The following is a 20218-nucleotide window of genomic DNA, read 5'->3' on the forward strand; positions in this document are numbered from 1 at the left end:
GTGCATGCCTTTAATCCCAGCACTTGGGAGGCAGAGGCAGGCGGATTTCTGAGTTCAAGGCCAGCCTGCTCTACAGAGTGAGTTCCAGAACAGCCAGGACTACACAGAGAAACCCTGTCTCGAAAAAACAAAAAACAACAAAACAAAACAAAACAAAACAAAACAAAACAAAAAGTACCAGAGCTGCCCACAGTCAGCCATGGTGGTCTTCTTGCTGGGCTTGTGATTACTGGACCCAAAATGTTCACACAATGTTCATGCCATCTTTCACCCTCCTAAAGACGACATGCTGACATCCCACTACATGGTCTTCACAGTGTAGTTGAAAAACTGGGAACCATTTGTGTTTGTTCCAGCATTTACCATAGACAAGAAGACAGGACCTGTACACTGCAGGATGGAACCCTCATCCTTATACTTCTTCATTTGCCACCAGGGCCATTGTGGCATGTGAAGTCACCACCTGGCACATGAATCTTGGAATTAATTCCATGAAAGAAGGAACCCTTAGACCCAAATCCTTTTTTTCCCCAGAGATCAGAGCTCAGTCAATTGACTTTGGAATCTTGTCTACAGATAGTTCAAAGGGGATGGTACCCAAGGATCCACCATTGGCTTCCATGCCGAAGAACACAGTGGGGGTGTCCATAGTCGACAGCAAGCAGATACAGAGGGCTGGTGTGCAGCTTCTGCAAAAGAAGGATGGATGGTTTGTAAATGGCAATCTATTGTAATATTCTAATACTTTTCTAACTATTATTTTAATAATTTTTCTGAAGATTTGGAATCCCTTCTTTTACATTAAACCAAGGGATGGCAGGCAGTTAATTTACTAGTGGTAAGCCACCTTTGTTTCATATTTTGACCACCTAGCCATCCAGAGCCTTTTCTGATTCCCTGAGTTGCAGCATTACATGCAGGATCTCTACATAGTGCAGTCAACACCAGCAAATGCATTCTGATCCAAGTTTATATCGCTTCAGCTACTAACCTTAAACCCTCAGTATCCAGTCCTATACAGCTTCCTGAGATACTTGCTTATATAAATGAGGAAATTCAAGTAGTACTTTTTAGTATATAGCATTCTCCCTAATGAGTCCAAATTTTGTACCTCGCCTTTACAGATGTGCTGGGTCTCAAAGATAATCCGCACTGCTTACCACAGCAACTGCCTCAGAAGAGACTGTTATAACTTCTTCAGGAATGAAGGGATAATGTCCTTAGAAGGAGATGGAAAGGCTAATACCACCTTGGGGGGGGGGGGGCGCGTTGCCACAGAGCTTACTCTCCTTAGGTTCACCAGAGTCTTCACACATGTCAACTTACAGTAGTGTCTACCTACTCTGTGCCTTCATTTCAAAGGTAGATACTGCAGAGCCAGAAATTGGCTTGGGTTGTCATTCAGGATGAGGTTCTGTGTTTGATTTTCAGCAATTTCAGCCTTGTGGCTACAGAGATAAGAATGCCTTTCAGGTAGACAGGGATATTTCTCTACACAAGTATTTGTTATTGTGCTATTCATGTGATGCTTGAGTTAGGTACTTGAATCCCTTTAACCCTCCCCTCCCCTCCCCTTCCCTTCCCTCCCCTCCCCTTCCCTTCCCTCCGCTTCCCTTCTCACCCCTCCCCTCCCCTTCTCACCCCACCCCTCCCCTCCCTTTCCCTCCCTTCCCTTCCCATCCCTCCCTTCCTCTACTCTCCCCTCCCTTCCCTTCCCTTCCCTTCCCTTCCCTTCCTTTCCTTTTCTTTTCTTTTTTGTTCAGTGATTATAGGGCAACCAGTCAATGTTATTGTGTTCCTTAGTTCTACAAAACTGTTTATAAGTATTTTAAAGTTTTCTTTTAAAAATATATTATGCCAGGTACTGGCAAGGTGGCTTAGCAGTTAAGAGTGCTTATTGAAGCCAGACGGAGTGGCACACATCTTTTTCCCCAGCACTTGGAAGGCAGAGTGGATCTCTGTGAGTTCAAGGCCAGCCTGGTCTACATAGAAAGCTCCAGGACAGCCAGAGCTACATAGTAAGACACTGTTTCAAAACAAAACAAAACAAAACAGAACCAAAATAAAACAGGGGAAAAAAAAGAGTACTTGTTGCATAAGCATTAGGATCAGAGTTTAGATCCCAGCCCCAATAACTAGCCAGACATCCCATAATTCCCTCTAACGCTAGCATGGAATCTGATGCACTCCTCTAGTGTTTATAGATAGTCAGGGTATACACACGTATGTACATATACTCACACAGACACATATACACATAAATGAAATGAATCTGTAATATATCTTATGAAACGTCTGTGTTAGTTAGGGTTTTATTGCTGTGAACAGACACCATGACCAATGCAAGTCTCATAAAGGACAACATTTAATTGGGGCTGGCTCACAGGTTCAGAGGTTCAGTCCATTATCATCAAGAAGGCTGCTAGCAGAATACTCACTTCCAGGCAGCTAGGATGAGGGTCTTAAAGCCTACACCCACAGTGACACACCTACTCCAACAAGGCCACACCCACTCCAACAGGGCCACACCTTCTAATAGTGCCACTCCTGAGCCGAGCATATACAAACCATCATACCTAACATGCATGTTACATTATATTGTACTTTAATCATATTCACATATACCTATTTCCTACTCTCTTGGATGCCTTTACCACTGGAAAGGCAGCTACTAGCATCTTTAATATTATTAAGACTCTAAAAACATTTCCAGAAACCCCAGAAGCGATTCAGAAACTATATCCTTTAAAATCTGTCCCTTTAGAGCCTCTCCGCCCCTGCACAAGGCTTCTCTGTGTAGTCCTGGCTGTCCTAGAACTCACTCTGCAGACCAGGCTGGCCTCGAACTCAGAGATCCACCTGCTTCTACCTCTGAGTGCTGCCCTGCTAGAACCATTCTTGATCTGTATTATATTGTGTTGTCCAGAGAAATGGACCCCATAGGCTAAACAGAAAAAGAAATGTGTACACAAAAAAATAAATGTCTTACATTGACACATGCAATTCTGTGGAACAAGACATCCCACAATGAGCTGTAAGCAAGCTAGAGAACCAGAAAAGCTGGAGGTATAATTCAGTGTGAGTCTGAAGGTCTGAGAATCAGGGGGCTGACCATAAAAGCCTTAGTCTGAATGAGCATCAGAAGTACCAGTGTGCAAGGCCAGGAGATGTAGGATGTCTCCACTTGGGCAAAGAGAATGAATTCACCCTTCCTCCATCATTTTGTTACAGTCAGGCCCCTGATGGACTGGACACCCAGTTACCTAGAAGAGCCCACTGGTTGCACTCAGTTTCTGAAACACCTCCATAGACACTCCTGACAATCATATGTTGCCTTTAATCCAGGCCTGTTTAGACATAAAATTAAGCACCACAGACAGCAGTAATTGTATCTGACTCAGAGGGCCAAAGGCTATTGGTGATTACAGTTCTACAGCACCATTCAGGGGCAAGGCTGTGAGCTTCCTTAAGCCATGCCCTGTGGGTCACTGCTGATACTTCTCCATTGTTCACTTAGAAGGCGCCTCAGCCCTGAAAATAACATCCTGAGATGGCGAGTTGTGTAGATCGAGTGACAACTTTACAAAGAAGCCAGCCCCACGGTCTCACTGCTCCTGTGCCCCCTACCTGAGAGTTGCGCTCTGGGCAGAAAAAGACATCAAGTAACACAAATCCTGTTCTGCAAATGCTTGAGTTTGCAGCTTTTGATGCCATTGGGAACAGATGATAAAGACTCATTCTGTGAGTTTACTCATCTTTTTTAGAAATTAATCCATAGGTCAAAACCTTAGTTTGGATAAACAATGGGGGGGGGGCGGGGAGCAAAGAGGGAAGGTCACGGGGAACTTATTAAATTAATAAATGCATGCAATATTATGTCACTGGAGGGAAAAAAATAAGTATGCCATGAATCCCGAGTTGTCAGTAGTCAAGTGTGGGGCAAAAGAGTGGGGTCCCGCGTCTGCTCAGGGCTAGGGCTGCTGGGCAAGGCAATCACAGGGAGTTTGCGCGAAACCCCACTGAATCACCCGGGCGGGTGCTGGACTGTGAGAAGGCACCAGATCCTGCTCTGGGGGTGGGGAAAGGTGCAGTCTGGGGTCCCCATGGACCTGCTGGAGTCTGGCTCCGACTCTTGGGCAACACCGATGTTGCTGGGCACCGCGGAAGAGCCAGTTCTGGGGTCCCTGGGCCACATGGAGTCCAGGGACGACAGGTTCTTACTCTCAGACATCCCAGATGCTGCTCTATGTAGTGGAAGAACTGAGAACTGCTGGGGACCCTCAGGTGGACTCTGGCCTGGGGTCGAAGGGAAAGGGGCAGGGAGGAGAAAGCTCTGGCAGGTTACTGCCGGGACAAGAGAGTCTGGCTAGCTCAGGCAGCTAGCTCGGTGGGCTGCTTGGTTTGGCTGGCTGTGTCTGGAACGCAGGGAGGCTTCCCGGTGGAAGGTTAGACACGGCTTGTAAGGGGAAGACCCACAGTCAAGGGTTACCTCAGTAACCCATCCATTCCCTTAGTTACCCAAGGAACTACAGAGGCACAGAATACCAGAAATCATTGCTTCCTGGTGCTGCATATTAATCACCGAGCAAGGCTCCCTGAAGATTTCAACCCTTTGATTTTTGTCTGCTACAGAAAAATGCTTTCCTGGGGCACAGATTTCATGATCTGAAAGGATAATTATCCCAGGGCCCCATAATAGCAAGGCCTGGACCCAAGTTCAGGAGCCCAGCCTCTTCTTGCACAGCAACTGAGTGGTCGAATTTCCTAGCAAGATATAGCATCTTAAGAAAAACGGCGTGACAAAGGTACTGAAGTAATTCAAGGTGAGGGACAGATGATCTAGTCTTGTGGTTTATGTCAAAGAATCCTTTTCACACACCAGAAAATTGGGTGGGTCCCAAAGAGAAATGGCTTACACACAAAATCCCCACACTCAAGGAGGCAGAGTGGAAGGATCACTGTAGTTAGAGGCCAGCCTGGCTACAGAATAAGACCTTATCTCAAATGAACAAAACAAAACCCCGTATCACCCCTTTTTCTTTCAGACTCCCAAAGACCAACATCCATCCTCACACAGAAGGACTATAGCTAAGTAGCCTGGAAGGTCTTTGGGTAAAGAGACTATTTTAGGCGTATTCGATTCTTTTCCAATGCCTTCCAGAAAGTCTAGTATTTAGCAATTAGATACTGAATAACTGTTTAATGCGTTAATAGTGTTTGCCACTGATGTTGTATGGGTAGCTTATTTTAATTTATCCCATTTTTTAAAAGCAACCATTAAGCGGCCAGGAGCATGGATAGATGGCTTTTCTGAGCAATGCTGCATTTATAAATCTCTTTAAGAAGACTTCATGTTCCGGAATGTCCATTTCTTAAGTGAAAATGATTCTGTGAGAAAATCTTGTTCCCACGCTTCATTACAGCTCCAAATCTCTTGGATCAGATTTTAGTAAACAAATGAGGCCAACCCACTGCTTTCTCTGTCCTTGTAAGTAACATGGTGATACATGTCTATAGCCAGAGTTGAAAGGCCCAGGGTGGGTTCAGACGCCTCCTTCACCCCACATGGTTCTGATGTAGGTATATTTCCGTTGGCCATTAGCCACAATAATACTATGACACAAACCCACTTCCACATTTCAGTGGCAGACAATAATAAGCATTTCCCAGTCATATCTCTGCAGTTAGATGAAAGTTCAGCTTACAGAGGTTGTGTTTATCCTCAGGAGGATGGCTGTGCTCCATCCTGGTCCCCATCGCATGGAACCAGTATCTTTCTATGTGTTGTTCTCCTATGTAAGGACAAGATAGCAAGCCTGCCGCTCAAGCAGGCCAAGCCTCCACCCACAATTTTTATACTCCTCCATCCCATTGGACCAAAAAAGTACCCTGGCCCAGGACAGAGTCAATGTAGGAATAACATGCATAAAATATAAGTTTCACGGAATAGTGATGGGGCAGTAAATGTTTGTTGAATAATTATCTATCACAAGATAGTGCCAAAACTTTGCTAGAGTCTCTTGAGCCATTAGAAGAGGCCAATTTTTTATTCAGATAGTTATGCAATAAGCATTTATGAGTGACTACCAAAAGCCAGGCAGACAGATAATTTGTAATTGTCTGTAAAGAGTCAAGTCCAGAGACATATAAGTAAATAGATAATTACCAGGCCATATTCATGACATCATATAATAGAAGCAACAGAAGAGTTATTATGAAAATCTAAAGCAGTCCAGGGAAGCACAGATAATGCTCTCTGTGAGCCAGAGATGACAAAGCATCTTTAAAATGTAGGAGATGTAAGAATCAGACTGTAAATGTCCTGTTACAGACAGAGATAGCTGCAAGAGAGCCCTAACAAGTTCTGGACTCACCAGTTGTAAGGGAACCAGTGACTGGAGAAGTCTTAATCATGACTTTTATTGGTTCAGCTTGGAGTACTTATCCAACTCTCGGTAACTTCAAGATATTAGCAAAATTAAGAAACATACTACTTGATATAGAATGATAATATCAAGAAATTATGAATTTCATATGTGCATTTAATATCCAAGAATAATAGAAACATTAACAAAACCTCTACATACCTAGCCCCCCAACAATAGTCATTATTTACCATGAAGAGGGAGGGCAGGATTTTGGGATGAGGAGCTACAGAAAGTGTCTTATCTATCTACTATTTGAACCTGTCTTTCTCACCTTACTAGAAATCCCCAAGAAATGAGAGCCTTGAGGTAAAGGGATGTCAGGTGGGCAAGGGGGCACGTGATGACTTTGGGAGCATAGAACATACAGATATGGCCAAACTGTCACATCTTAGAACAGAGAGGAGGAGAGTGTGAAAACTGGCAGCGTGATTGCCCCATGGTATAATTAAGGGGAAGGCTTTTATTATAGATGTGAGAGAGCAGGCAGAGGCATCTGGAAGAGCAGAGAGAAAATAGTAGATCAAACATGGCCAACAGACTAGACCTGGCCATGAAAGAACCAGGAAAGAGGTAAAGAGAGATGAGAGAGAAAGCGATGAAGACAAAGAGTGCAGGCAAAACAGGAAGCTAACCTGAATTAGCAGGGTTATAAGGAGAATGGGGGCAGGAAGTCTGTGAGCTGGGAAAGTTGGGGGGGCAGGTGAGGAGCTAGGGTGGACTCTGAGATGTTTAACAGGCACTTGTGACTCTGAGGGAGTCTGGAAGCCAACAAGTGCTTTGGTATGCTAATGGGCACCACATTCAACGATTTGTCCCTTTTGCTAGTGTTAAGGGAAATGGTTCCTTTTGGTATAGGGGACCAGCTTCACAAATTCCTAAGGAATGCTAGCATTTGTGTAACCAACAGAATTGGGGGAAATGAAGTTTCCTTTGGACCTGACAGAGAGGGAGAGGTCCTGTCTGGCCTGAACCTCAGCTCCCCCGAAATCCATGCTAGGTCCTGACCTCCACAGCTCAATGTCCTCACTGCCTGTACCAAGCTCTCTTTGATCCGTGGTAAGGTTGGGGTTTGTTGCCAAAACAGGGCTATCAACCTTGATGGCAGCGAAGTTGTGATTCCCTTGGGAACCTAGTCTGCACCTGGCCCTTCAGCACAAGGAGCAGAGAAGGACAAAAGAGCCTTTCACTGAGATGCTGAAAAGGGGAAGCCTGGGACCAGGGAACTTCCCTCTCCCACAACAAAGGCTGTAAGCTTAAACCCACCTTCTGCCTAACCACCAGCCTTTCTAGAAAGCCTGTCTTTCCTTTGTCTCTTTGTGTTTCCCAGCTCCCAGGACTGCAGTGTTCAAAGAAGCATTGGGCCCTGTCTGTCACAGGGAAAGTGCGGACTGTGAATTCTTTCACTTGCCCTTGCCTCTGAGCTGACTGCACTGCAGCTCCAGGCATTTCAGTAGCATCAGTCAGTCCGGGGGTCCAAGAAGGATGAGTGCGGAAAGCCCCTGACACGAACCAGCTCCTCCCTGCAGGCTTTCTGGGATGAAAAGGAGGGAAGGAGGAAGGGTGGAAGGCCATTAGTAAGAAGCAAGCACTAAAGAGGGTGGCTTGGAGGCCACCTGAGCACTAAAAGCTCCTTTCAGGCAGGGCTGGTTTGGGGGGGCTTTGTTTTGATGTCTTAATCTGCTGTGAATTTCATCAGGAAAAGGAACAAACTACCTAAGGTCAGAGGTTGAATGTCTTCTCCAGGATTTAGCACAGAGCCTGGCCTACGGACAAAGAAACAGACGAGGCGGGGGGGGGGGGGGGGGGGGGGCTATCTTTCGAGTATGAAATATAAGCGGCCTTTATTTTCAATCTGCAGAAGGAAAACATGGGTGTAGAGATGTGAATGGATGGATTCAAAAGCCAAAGCTTGTCAGCAGCAGGTCAGGCAACAGAAAAGAACTCTAACGTATTTACACAGAGCAATAGAAATTTGACTGCAGTGGGCCAGAGGATGGAAAGAAAGATAGGTCTGCAGGTGAAGCAATCGACCAATCATGAAGAACAGAAGACTCATTCATGTTTTTGTTTTTAAAGATTTATTTATTATTATACATAAGTACACTGTAGTTGTCTTCAGATGCGCCAAAAAAGGGCATCAGATCTCATTACAGGAGGTTGTGAGCCACCATGTGGTTGCTGGGATTTGAACTCAGGACCTTTGGAAGAGCAGTCAGTGCTCTTACCCACCAGCCCCTCAATCATGCTTTTAAATACATTTTAAGTAAAACTTTAACTCAAATCCCATCCTGCTGCAAACTCCAACCAGTCTGGAAACAACAATGACTTCCCTCCATGCACCTCCCTCCTCGTCTAAAGCTTGCTCCACCTTGAATTAATTCCACTCTCTGATCTGCAGCCTGTGTAGGCTCAGTGTAAAAAAAACAGTGGCTCCTTGCCTCGAGTTTTCATTTAAAAATACCTTGGCTTTTAGGTTGCCAGACATATTTACAAGTGCTATCTAGTCTTGATGCTAGAGGCCACAGGGACCTTGGTTGTCAGGGTTGGAAGGAGGCACTAGCACTGCTTAGTAGACAGTGTCTATGGAAGTTGCTAAGCTCAGAAGATGGTTCTATTAACACCCCCACCCCTGTCCCACACACATAGATGCAGCACTAAGAAGACTTGGTGGGTAAAAAAAAAAAAAAGAAAGAAAGAATATATATATATATATTATACACACACACAACTTTTACTCACTGAATGTGTTTATCGTCTCAGAGGCTTACTGCTGAGTAAGCGCATCCTTTCTAGTTTTTTTCTGAACTCTGGCTGACTGGTTCAACTCAACCAGTATGGGATTGGGTTACATCTAATGGAGTTGTTGGCCAAAGGGTCCCATAGAAAATCTTCAAACAACCCAGGCTGTTGCTAAAACTGTAGGTTGTTCTCTACAAACTGACACCAACACAACTTATTGAACATGGAGAAATCCAGCTGGTGCCTACAAAGAGCCTTAGAGTGCTATGTTCTAGCATTTCTGCACACTACCAACAGAAAAATATAAACAGCAAGCCACTGTAGTGCTGTCCTGCCGCAAGATATGCTGGGGCAATTGCAGGGACCAGGGCAGGCATAGGCTGCACCAAGACCAAGTTCTCAGCATGAAGATTTATGTGCCTCAGAGGTACAAAGGGCGGGGAATGGGAGCCAAAGACAGGAGACAGAGATGAGGGAGAAGGGGAAGGGAACAAGGGAGAAAGGGAAAGGATATTTGCCCCAGAAGGACAGAGGACTGCCTCTGGATAGAGAGGAGACAGACATGACCAAGTTTATAAAGAGAAAAGGAGAACCCCTGTGTTAAAATAAGTTGCTTGATTTTGATTGGGCATGTTAATTAGATGAGCCAAAGAGGCCTTTTGATGATAGCTGGACTCTGGTGGGCAACCTCAGGAGGAAGAAATGGCCAAATAAGGAAATAGACCTTGGTAACTAGTTTTAAAATTGTAATCTGTGGCCAGGCAGTAGTGGTGCATGCCTTTAATCCCAGCACTTGGGAGGCAGAGGCAGGTGGATTTCTGAGTTCAAGGCCAGCCTGGTCTACAGAGTGAGTTCCAGGACAGCCAGGGCTACACAGAGAAACCCTGTCTCGAAAAACAAAAAACAAACAAACAAAAAAAAAAAGTAATCTATGGTTTACAAGGGAGAGGGAAGAGGGAAGAGGGAAGAGGGAAGGGGCAGGCCTTTTGGTGCCACATTTGCCATGCTCTTGTCTGCAGAGGCTCCTTTAGCAGTGGTGGCACAAAGCTTGTGGGAATAACCAACCAATCTCTCACTTAATTTAAGGCCCTCTCCACGGGTGACACCCAATACTGCCAGGGTGACCAAAACCAGACTATGTAGCCTGGGACCTAAGGTAAAACCATTTGTTATTGTTTAATAATAATAATAAATCGTAGGGATACAATGACTCCTAACGGTATTCTGCTCTACTCATGAGTCAGTGTCTTATTCAACCGTTATCAGAAAAGCTCCCTCCTTCAGCAAATGGGGACCAATACAGAGAACTGCAGGCAGACACACAGAGAGTGAGAGACTTTGGAATGCTCTGACAGAATGGAGGAGGAAGGGATGTCTCCACTAAATCTCTCCCCTCAGGACTCGGGGAACCCTGTGGAAGAGGAGGCAGAAGGAGCGTGAGAGCCACAGGGGATGGAGGACACCCAGAAAGCAAGACTCTCTAGTCAACATGAGCACCGCTCGTGAGCACACAGAGACTACGTGCACAGGGCCTGCACAGCGGTGCACCAGGGCTTCTGCATACACACCACAGCTTTCACTTTAGGGTCTTATGGGATGCCTGAGTGTGTGAACAAGGAGGGGGTCTCAGATTCTTGTGCCTTCTCTGGGACTCTTTCCCTCCTGTTTGTCCTGCCCTGCCCCAAAGTGATGATAGTTTTTTGTTTTATCTTAATATATTTTATTTCTATAATTATTCCTTAGAAACCTGTTTGTTTTCTCATGAGAGACAGAAAGGGGGTGGATTCGGATGGGAGGGGAGGTGGGGAGGAACTGGGAGGAGGATGGGAGACCATGATCAGGATATATTATTGGAGGAAAAAAAATCTATTTTTAATAAAAGAAAGGAAAGGGGAAAAAAAGAAAAAATATGAGAGAGAGCTAGAGCAGAGAGAGAGAGAGAGAGAAAGAGAGAGAGAGAGAGAGCTAGAGCCAGGCCTCAGAAACAAAGCCCTGGCCAGCCACCTAGCAGCACAGCTCAGAACCTACCAATGGAACAGGCCATGATATGTTATTGAACTAATCCCAAGGAGAAATGCTAGCTCTGAGCTGTAAAGCTACCTCCCAATGAAACGAATACAAACATTAGAACTCTGGGAGTGATGTCTAGCATCGCCCTGCAGAGACTCCAGCCTCTATGTTGATACCCATGATATTGATGCACAGGAGAACTTGAGACTGTGTGTGACCCTGGCCTCAGCGAGCCTTGAACTGCCAGCGCTGTCGCTGGGCCCACACAGGTCTGCTAGTCAGGGTCAGCACTAGCCATTGGCTAACACTCTCAAGAACCCCCTGGATCTCTATCAGTGTTGTATCCTCCTCCCACTCCCCGCCGCCCAGCCAGCCACAGTTGAAGGACTTCATGGTGGATGTGGGTCTGGCCTGCAAGCTTCCAGAGCGTCCTCAACAAAGAAAATTACCCAGTGGAACCCTGCCTCAGCATTTCTGCCCGAACAACTGTTCCCTGCTTGGTAAAATGACTATTTAACTTTATATTGGCATGATGTTATAAGGAACGTTTGTGTGAATAAACCGAGCATAATCGAAAGACAAATCTTTTGTGGACATCCTAATTGCGGGGCGCCTTCCAGAGCGTAGCTGTGCGCTCCACAGCTGAACTCTGGCAGAATGCTAAGAACTGTATGGAGTACCACGATGGAACTGGTCCCTCTGTCATTATTTGATGATTAGGATTGCAGCTCTCATGCAGAACAGAAGCTGTTTTGTAGCCACGGAACCATCTCCCCAGTGGGAGCATCAAGGACCTGCCTCCAGCGAACTGTTTCCCCTTTTCGGAGCTTTCAAGAAAGTCCATGAAAGAAACGTTCATTCAGGCCGATTTGCCTTGACTCTGGCTTTCGAGCTGGTTTTATTTTATGCGGACTTTCATGGTCCATCATTAGATAATTATATTTGTACAAAGGAAATGGAGTAAAATTTCCTTCCACATCCGTTCCCTAGCTCTGTCTCCATCCTCAACAGAACTTCCTCCCTTCCTTTTCCATCACCACACGCCAGTGAGATTAATATGTCATGAGAGCTGCATTCCCACAAAGCGTCAGCCTGTGAAAGAAAGGCGTAAGGAAGACTAAGGAGAACAAGATGAATAGGGGTGAGGCTTAAGCAACTGCGAATTTCCAGGAAATATTTATGAGCTGATTTAAATACTAATGAGCTGGTAGTCTGACAGCAGAGAGTAGACTAAAGGCCAGGAACACAAACCTGGGCTGGGCCGCGGGCTGCTTTGTGTCTACACAAGCTGTGCAGAGCAGAGCCACTCTGTAAGCCTCCTGTCTTCCCAGATGCCGTTAAGTGAGGAAGTGACATTTTCCCATTGAGTTGGATTTTTTAAATTGTCACTATAATTCTTACAAATCTATTTGACTCCTACCTCAAAAAGGGATATCTGAGGCCTGAATGTAAACTCCACTTCACTCCAACCTAAATGACTGGAAGTCAGGAAGGACTCTTCCATTTTCTTTTTCTGCCCTCTTTAAGAATCCGACAAATAGCCTCTTCCGTCAAGACCCTCGGCTGCGGTCTCCAGAGTGCAGTAAGAGGTAATTTATCTGCAAAGTCTCCTGTCCCAGTCTGACTGCAGAAAAACACTTCAGTTGCCTGTGGGTTGGAATAGATAAAAGCACTTGCTATTACAATAAAACAGATTTAACTTCCAAAGAGCTTTTTACATACAAGGCCCCAGGCGTGACAATCTGCCGGCTTGATCTAGAATAAACAACTGGCATTTTTTTGTGTGTTTCTAAATCATGCCAAAGTTCCACACAGAGAACGGTTGTGGGCTTATTTAGCTGGGGTCTTCTCTTCTCTTCTCTTCTCTTCTCTTCTCTTCTCTTCTCTTCTCTTCTCTTCTCTTCTCTTCTCTTCTCTTCTCTTCTCTCCTCTCCTCTCCTCTCCTCTCCTCTCCTCTCCTCTCCTCTCCTCTCCTCTCCTCTCCTCTCCTCTCCTCTCCTCTCCTCTCAGAGAATCTGTGAGAAAATAGCATCTTCAGATTTGAGGAGCTTTACGCCCCTCAAGGGAAACTGGCAGCCACTCATCAGATTCTACCACCCTGCACATCTGGATTGCCTGCACATCTGAATTGTCTGCACAGCTTGAATTGTCTGCATAGGTGGGTTGTGTGCCCCAGGACGAGCAGGGCTGAGGTAAGAGGGGCACTGTCCTCAGGAAGAAAATATAGAGACACCAAATAGGTAGTATTTGACAAATACTCTCTGAATTAATTTTAACTCTTCTTCAAAAAAATGAATTTAAGTTAGCATATAAAATAATGGATATTGTTATGGCATTTTATGCATATAGTTATTATACTCAGTTCTAACTCATCTATCTCAGTTAGATCAGCATGTCAGCAGGCAGTACTCATGGTGGCTGGAGTAGAAGCAGGAGGCTCTTATCTTGAACTATAGGCAGGAAGCTGAGAAAATGAACTAACAATGACATCACTAAACCCTCAAACCCCACCTCCAGTGATGTACCTCCTTCTACAGGGCCACACCTCTTAAACCTCCCAAAGAATGGCACCTGGGTACCAAGTACTCAAATGCTTGAGACTTCAGGGACATCATCAAATTCCCCTTCCCCTCCCCCTCCCCCTCACCAAATTCCCCTCCCCCCTCCCCCTCCCCCCTCCTCCTCCTCCTCCTCTTCCTTCTCCTCCTCCTTCTTGCTTATTAGCCAGTCTTATGAGACTGGTGAAGTTGAGCTCCTACCAACAGGATGAGACACAATCACTACCTAGTCAAAGTCCAAGATTGGTGTCATTTGGCCACGCCCACATGCTAGCCCAGTTTGGGTTCTGGTGCATCCTGTTTGCATAAAGCAAGTGCCTAGCATAACCTTCACTCCCTGTCTTAGTTAGGGTTTTACTACTGTGAACAGACACCATGACCAAGGCAAGTCTTATAAGGATAACATTTCATTGGGGCTGGCTTACAGGTTCAGAGGGTCAGTCCATTGTCATCAAGGTGGGAGCATGGCAGCATCCAGGCAGACATGGTGCAGGAAGAGCTGAGAGTTCTACATCATCTTCATCTGAAGGAAGCCAGAGACTGACTGGGCATCCTCAGGCAGCTAGGAAGAAGGTCTCCAAGCCTACCCCCACAGTGACACACTTCCTCCAACAAGACCACACCTTCTAATAGTGCAACTCCCTGGGACAAGCATATGCAAGCCATCACACCACCTTCACTTTGTTCATGTTTGAGCTTTTTGATTGTTTGGTTTTATGTGTGTGTGTGTGTGTGTGTGTGTGTGTGTGTGTGTGTGTGTGTGTGAGAGAGAGAGAGAGAGAGAGAGAGAGAGAGAGAGAGAGGAAAGAGAGGAAAGAGACACCAAGATTATTCTTTTCCAGCTTGGTTGTCTATACAGGGTCTTTTGTACATTATTTTATCTATGTCTGTGAAACGTATCATTGGAATTTTTACAGGGATTGCCATGAGTTTGTACATTGCTTTGAATAGTGCAAGAATATTAGCTATGTTAATTTTCTTTCTTTTTTGGGGGGGGGGTCGAGACAAGGTTTCTCTGTGTAGCCCTGGATGTCCTGGAACTCACTTTGTAGACCAGGCTGGCCTCAAACTCAGAAATCTGCCTGCTGGGATTAAAGGCATACGCCACCACGCCTGGCGTTAACTTTCTAATTCACCAATATAGAATGTCTCTCCATTTGTCTGTCTTATTATTTTATCCATTTTTATTTTATAGTGCTTTATTTTATAGCCTACATTCTAGGCCAGCACTGTACCTCTGAGCTGTGTCCCCAGCCTTCAGTGTGTTTTCAGTTCTCTATCGGCCCTTCCTCTTTTTGGTTAAACTTCTTCCTAAGTTTTGTTGCTTTTGGTTTTAGTTGCTATTGTAAATGAGATTTGTGTGCTTAGTTTTTGTGGTTTTGGTTTTTTGTTTGTGTGTTTTGATATTGCATAGCTAGTATATAGAATAGCTACTGGGCTTTGAGAGTTGGTATTACACCCTAAAACCTTACTAGATTTATTAATCATTCCTAACAGCTTTGTTTGGGCTCCATGGGGTTTTCTCTACACTAAATCATGTTGATTGCAGTCAAGGACAATTGAACATTTTCCTTTTCATTTGGTTGCCTTTAATTTCTTTCTCTTATTTTTCTTTTTATTAATTCTTCTTTCATATATCACACCCTATCAGCAGTTTCCCCTCCCTCCTCTCCTCCCAGTCCCCCCACCCCAACCCCGCTCTTCCCCAGATTCAATTCTCCTCCATTTCGCTTCAGAAAAACAGCTGGCCTCCCAAGGATATTAACCAAACATGGCACAACACATCACAATAAGACTAGGCATGAACCCTCATATCAAGGCTGGGCAAGGCCACCCAGTAGGAGGAAAAGGGTAACAAAAGCAGGCAAAGGAGTCAGAGACACCCCCACTTCCACTGTTAGGAGCCCCACATGAACACTAAGCTACACAATCATAACATTTATGCCGAGAGATTAGGTCAGACTCACACAAGCTCCTTCATGGTCCATCCAGTTTCTGTGAGCTCCTAGGAGTCTCGGAGAGTTGATTGTGTGAGAGTTTTCTTGTGGTGTCCTTGACCCCTCTGGTTCCTACAATCCTTCTTCCCCCTCCTCTGTGGGATTCCCTGAGCTCTGCCTACTGGTTGGCTATGGGTCTCTGCATCTGCTCCTATCAGTTGGTGGATGAACCCTATCAGATGATGATTATGCTAGGCTCTGGTCTTCAAGCCGAGCAGAATATCATTAGGAATCATCCTATTGACTGTTGTTATTGTTGCTGCTGCTGTGGCCAGTCATGTTTATTTCTATCCCAGGTCTCTGAGTTATCTAGTCTCAGATACTAGTGGTTCCGGGTTCTCCAGGCAGGAGTAGGTCCCTCTCATAGCATAGGCCTCAGTTTGGACCAGGCATCAGTTGGCTTTTCCCAGAAGTGCTGCATCACCTTTACCCCAGCACATCTTGCAGGCAGAACAAGTTGTAGGTCAAAGGTTTTGTGGCTGGGTAAGGGTCCTAATCCCTCCACTGGAAGCCTTGGCTGCTTCAGGCTCTGTATGCCCCATTACTAGGAGACTTCACTAGGGTTACCCTCTTGGATTCCAGGGGGTTTCTACTGTGCTAGGTTTATACCTCGACCCCAAAATGTCTCCTAAGTCTAGTTACCCCTCAGTATTCTCTCTCCCCTGCCATCTCCTGACCTGACCCCTCCTCATTCTCAGTCCACTGTGAAATCTGTTCTATTTCCCCTTCTCAGGACGATCCTTGTGTCCCCATTGCGCCCTCTTTGTTATTTAGCTTTTCTCAGTCTATGTATTGTAGCATGATTATCCTTTGCTTTATATCCACTTATATGTGGATACAGACCATGTTTGTCTTGCTGGGTCTTAGTAACCTCACTCAGGATGATTTTTTTCTAGTTCCATCCATTTCTTTGCAACTTGCATGATATCATTTTTTTTTTTTTTTATTCCAGAGCCGAGAACCAAAACCCGGGCCTTGTGCTTGCTAAGCAATCACTCTACCACTAAGCTAAATCCCCAACCTCATGATGTCACCTTTTTAACAGCTGAGTTAATGTGTAAATGTATCACATTTTCTTTATCCATTCTTTGACTGAGGGATATCAAGGTTGTTTCTCATTTTTGGCTATTATGAATAAGGCTGTTACGAACATAGTTGAGCAAATGTCCTCGTTCGTAGCAGGATGGAGCACCCTTCAGGCATAAGCCCAGGAGGGGTATAGCTGGGCCGTGAGGTAGATTAGTTACTAATTTTCTTAGAAATCGCCATATTGTTTTCCAAACTGGCTGTACCTGTACTAGTTTGTGTTCCCAGCAACAATGGAAGAGTGTTCCTTTTGCTCTGCATCCTCACTAGCATGGGCTGTTTGGATCTTAGCCATTCTGACAGGTACTACTGTCATTTTGATTTGCATTTTCCTGGTGGCTATGGATGTTGAACATTTCTTTAAGTGTTTCTAGGCCACTTGAGATTCCTCTCTTGAGAATTCTCTATTTAGACTTATATCTCATATTTTAATGGGATTATTTGTTTTGTTGATGTCTAGATTCTTGAGTTCTTTATATATTTTGGATATCAGCCTTCTGTTGCATGTGGGGTTGGTGAGAATCTTTTCCAGTTCTGCAGGCTGTTGTTTTGTCCTGTTGACAGTGCCCTTTGCCTCATAGAAGCTTTGATAAGGTTCGGTTTATTAATTGTTGATCTTAGTGCCTGTGCGGTTGGTGTTCTGTTCAGGAATTTGTCTCCTGTGTATCCAGTTTTATGTGAGACCTTTGATCCACTTTCACTTGAGTTTTGTGCAGGTTGACAGATATATTTGCATTCGTCTACATGCAGATATCCAGTTACACCAGCACCATTTGTAATAAGATGCTTTCTATTTCCCTGGTTTATTTCTGGTTTCTTTATCAAAAAATCAGGTGTCTATAGTTCTGTGGATTTACTTCTGGGTCTTTGATTTCATTGGTTAACCTGTGTGTGTGTGTGTGTGTATATATATATATACATATATATATATATAGTACACCTTCAGGTCAAGTATGTTGATACCTCCAGAAATTCTTTTTATTGTTCAGGATTGTTTTAGCTATCCTGTGTTTTTTGTTTTTTATTTCATATAAAGTTAAGTTTTGTTCTTTCAAGGTCTGTAAAGAATTATGTTAGAATTTTGAAGAAGATTTCATAGATTGCTTTTGGTAGGATGACCATTTTTACTATGTTAAATCCTACTAATCCGTGAGCATGGGGAGATCTTTTCATCTTCTGATATCTTCTTCAATTTCTTTCTTCAAAGACCTGAAGTTATTGTCATACAGGTCTTTCACTTACTTGATTAACGATACAGCCAAGGCATTTTATATTATTTGTGGCTATTATGAAAAATGTTTCCCTGATTTCTTTCTCAGCCTGTCATTTGAATATAGAAGGACTACTGATTTTTTAAATTAATCTTATATTCAGCTATAAGAGTTCTCTGGTAGAATTTTGAGGGTCACTTATGCATGCTATCATATCATCTGTGAATAGCAATACTTTGGCTTCTTTCTTTCCAATTTTTATTTCTTGATCTCCTTTAGTTGTCTTACTGATTGCTAATTTCTGTCATTTTGTTGTTGCTGTTAGTGGTGGTGGTGGTGGTAGTAGTGGTGATGGTGGTGGTGTGTGTATATATATACATATATGTGTGTGCACATGTGCAGGTATGTGCATGCATGGACTTTTCTTTTGGTTTTGCTGGTGTGAGATTATTTATTTCCTGTGTTTTCATGGGTATAGTTAACCTTGGGTTTGAGTTTTCCTTCTAGTACCTTTTGTAAGATCTGGATTTGTGGGTAGATATTGTTTAAATTTTTGTCATGGAATATCTTGTTTTCTCCATCTCAGGTGATTGAAAGTTTTGCTGGATATAATAGTCTGGGCTGACATCTGTGGGCTCTTAGAGTCTGCAAGACATTTTTCCAGGCCTTTCTGGATTTTAGAGTCTCTGTTGAGAAATTTGGTATAATTCTAATGGGTCTCCCTTTTTATATTGTTTGGCCTTTTTCTTTGCAGTTTTTAATACATTTTCTTTGTTCTGTAAGTTTAGTGTTTTGAATATTATGTGGAAAGGGAACTTTTTTTCCTGGTCCAATTTATTTGGTATTCTGTAAGCGTCTAGTACCTCTACAGGCATGTCCTTCTTTAGATCAGGAACATTTTCTGTAATTTTTTAAGAAATATTTTCTGAGCCTTTGAGCTTGGATTCTTCTTCTTCTCTTTTATGTTATTCTTAGGCATGGTCTTTTGGTAGTGTTCCAGATTTCTCAGATGTTCTATGTCATAACATTTTAGATTTGCCGGGCAGGGGTGGCACACACCTTTAATCCCAGCACTTGGGAGGCAGAGGCAGGCAAATTTCTGAGTTTGAGGCCAGCCTGGTCTACAGAGTGAGTTCCAGGAAGCTAGGACTACACAGAGAAACTCTATCTAGAAAAATAAATAAATAAATAAATAAATAAATAAATAAATAAATAAAAGAAAGAAAGAAAGAAATTTAGATTTAACATTTGCTTTGATTGTTGTATCTATTTTTCCTATTGTATCTTCAATGCCTGCGATTCTTTCTTGCATCTCTTGTGTTTTGTTGCTGATGCTTATGTCTATAGTTCCTGTTCAGTTACTTAGATTTTCCATCTCCAGAATTCCTTCTGTTTGTGTTTTTTTTTAAAGATTTATTTATTTATTATATGGAAGTACATTATAGCTGTCTTCAGACACTCCAGAAGAGGGAGTCAGATCTCGTTACAGATGGTTGTGAGCCACCATGTGGTTGCTGGGATTTGATCTCTGGACCTTCGGAAGAGCAGTCGGGTGCTCTTACCCACTGAGCCATCTCACCAGCCCCCTGTTTGTGTTTTACTTATTGCTTTTATTTCCATTTTCAGGTCTTGAACAGTTTTATTAATTTTCTTTGCCTGTTTGTTTCTTCCTGATTTTTTTTAAAGATTTATTTTAGGAGGAAAAACAATATGAACTAATTAGTACCCCCAGAGCTCCCTGGGACTAAACTACCAACCAAAGAAAACACACAGAGGGACTCATGGCTCCAGCTGCATATGTAGCAGAGGATGGCCTAGTCACTCATCAATGGGAGGAGAGGCCCTTGGTCCTGTGAAGGTTCTATGACCCAGTATAGGGGAATGCCAGGGCCAGGAAGCAGGAGTAGGTAGGTTGGTGAGCAGGGGGAGGGGGAAAGGTATAGGGGGGATTTGGGAGGAGAAACCAGGAAAGGGGATAACATTTGCAATGTAAATAAAGAAAAATCTAATTTTAAAAAGATTTATTTATTTATTTATTTATTTATTGCATGTGAGTACACTGTGACTCTCTTCGGACACAGCAGAAGAGGATCCCATTACAGATAGTGCTGAGCCACCATGTTGTTGCTGGGAATTGAAAGTGGGACCACTGGAAAAGTAGTCTTAACTACTTACCCATCTTGTACTGG

At 43.9% G+C, this 20218-nt stretch overlaps 1 pseudogene, besides 1 other annotated feature; it reads right to left on the reverse strand.

Annotated features, from left to right (window-relative positions):
- Positions 180-641, reverse strand: Gm5238 (predicted gene 5238; annotated as a pseudogene).
- Positions 6229-9301: an enhancer, noted in NCBI's record as "VISTA enhancer mm1329". NCBI's record gives its function as "enhancer in: nose[8/10] | other[7/10]" and the evidence as "EXISTENCE:transgenic organism evidence [ECO:0001131][PMID:17130149]".

Source organism: Mus musculus, chromosome 18 (assembly GCF_000001635.26).
Source record: "Mus musculus strain C57BL/6J chromosome 18, GRCm38.p6 C57BL/6J".
In the NCBI taxonomy this organism is placed as follows: Eukaryota; Metazoa; Chordata; class Mammalia; order Rodentia; family Muridae; genus Mus; species Mus musculus.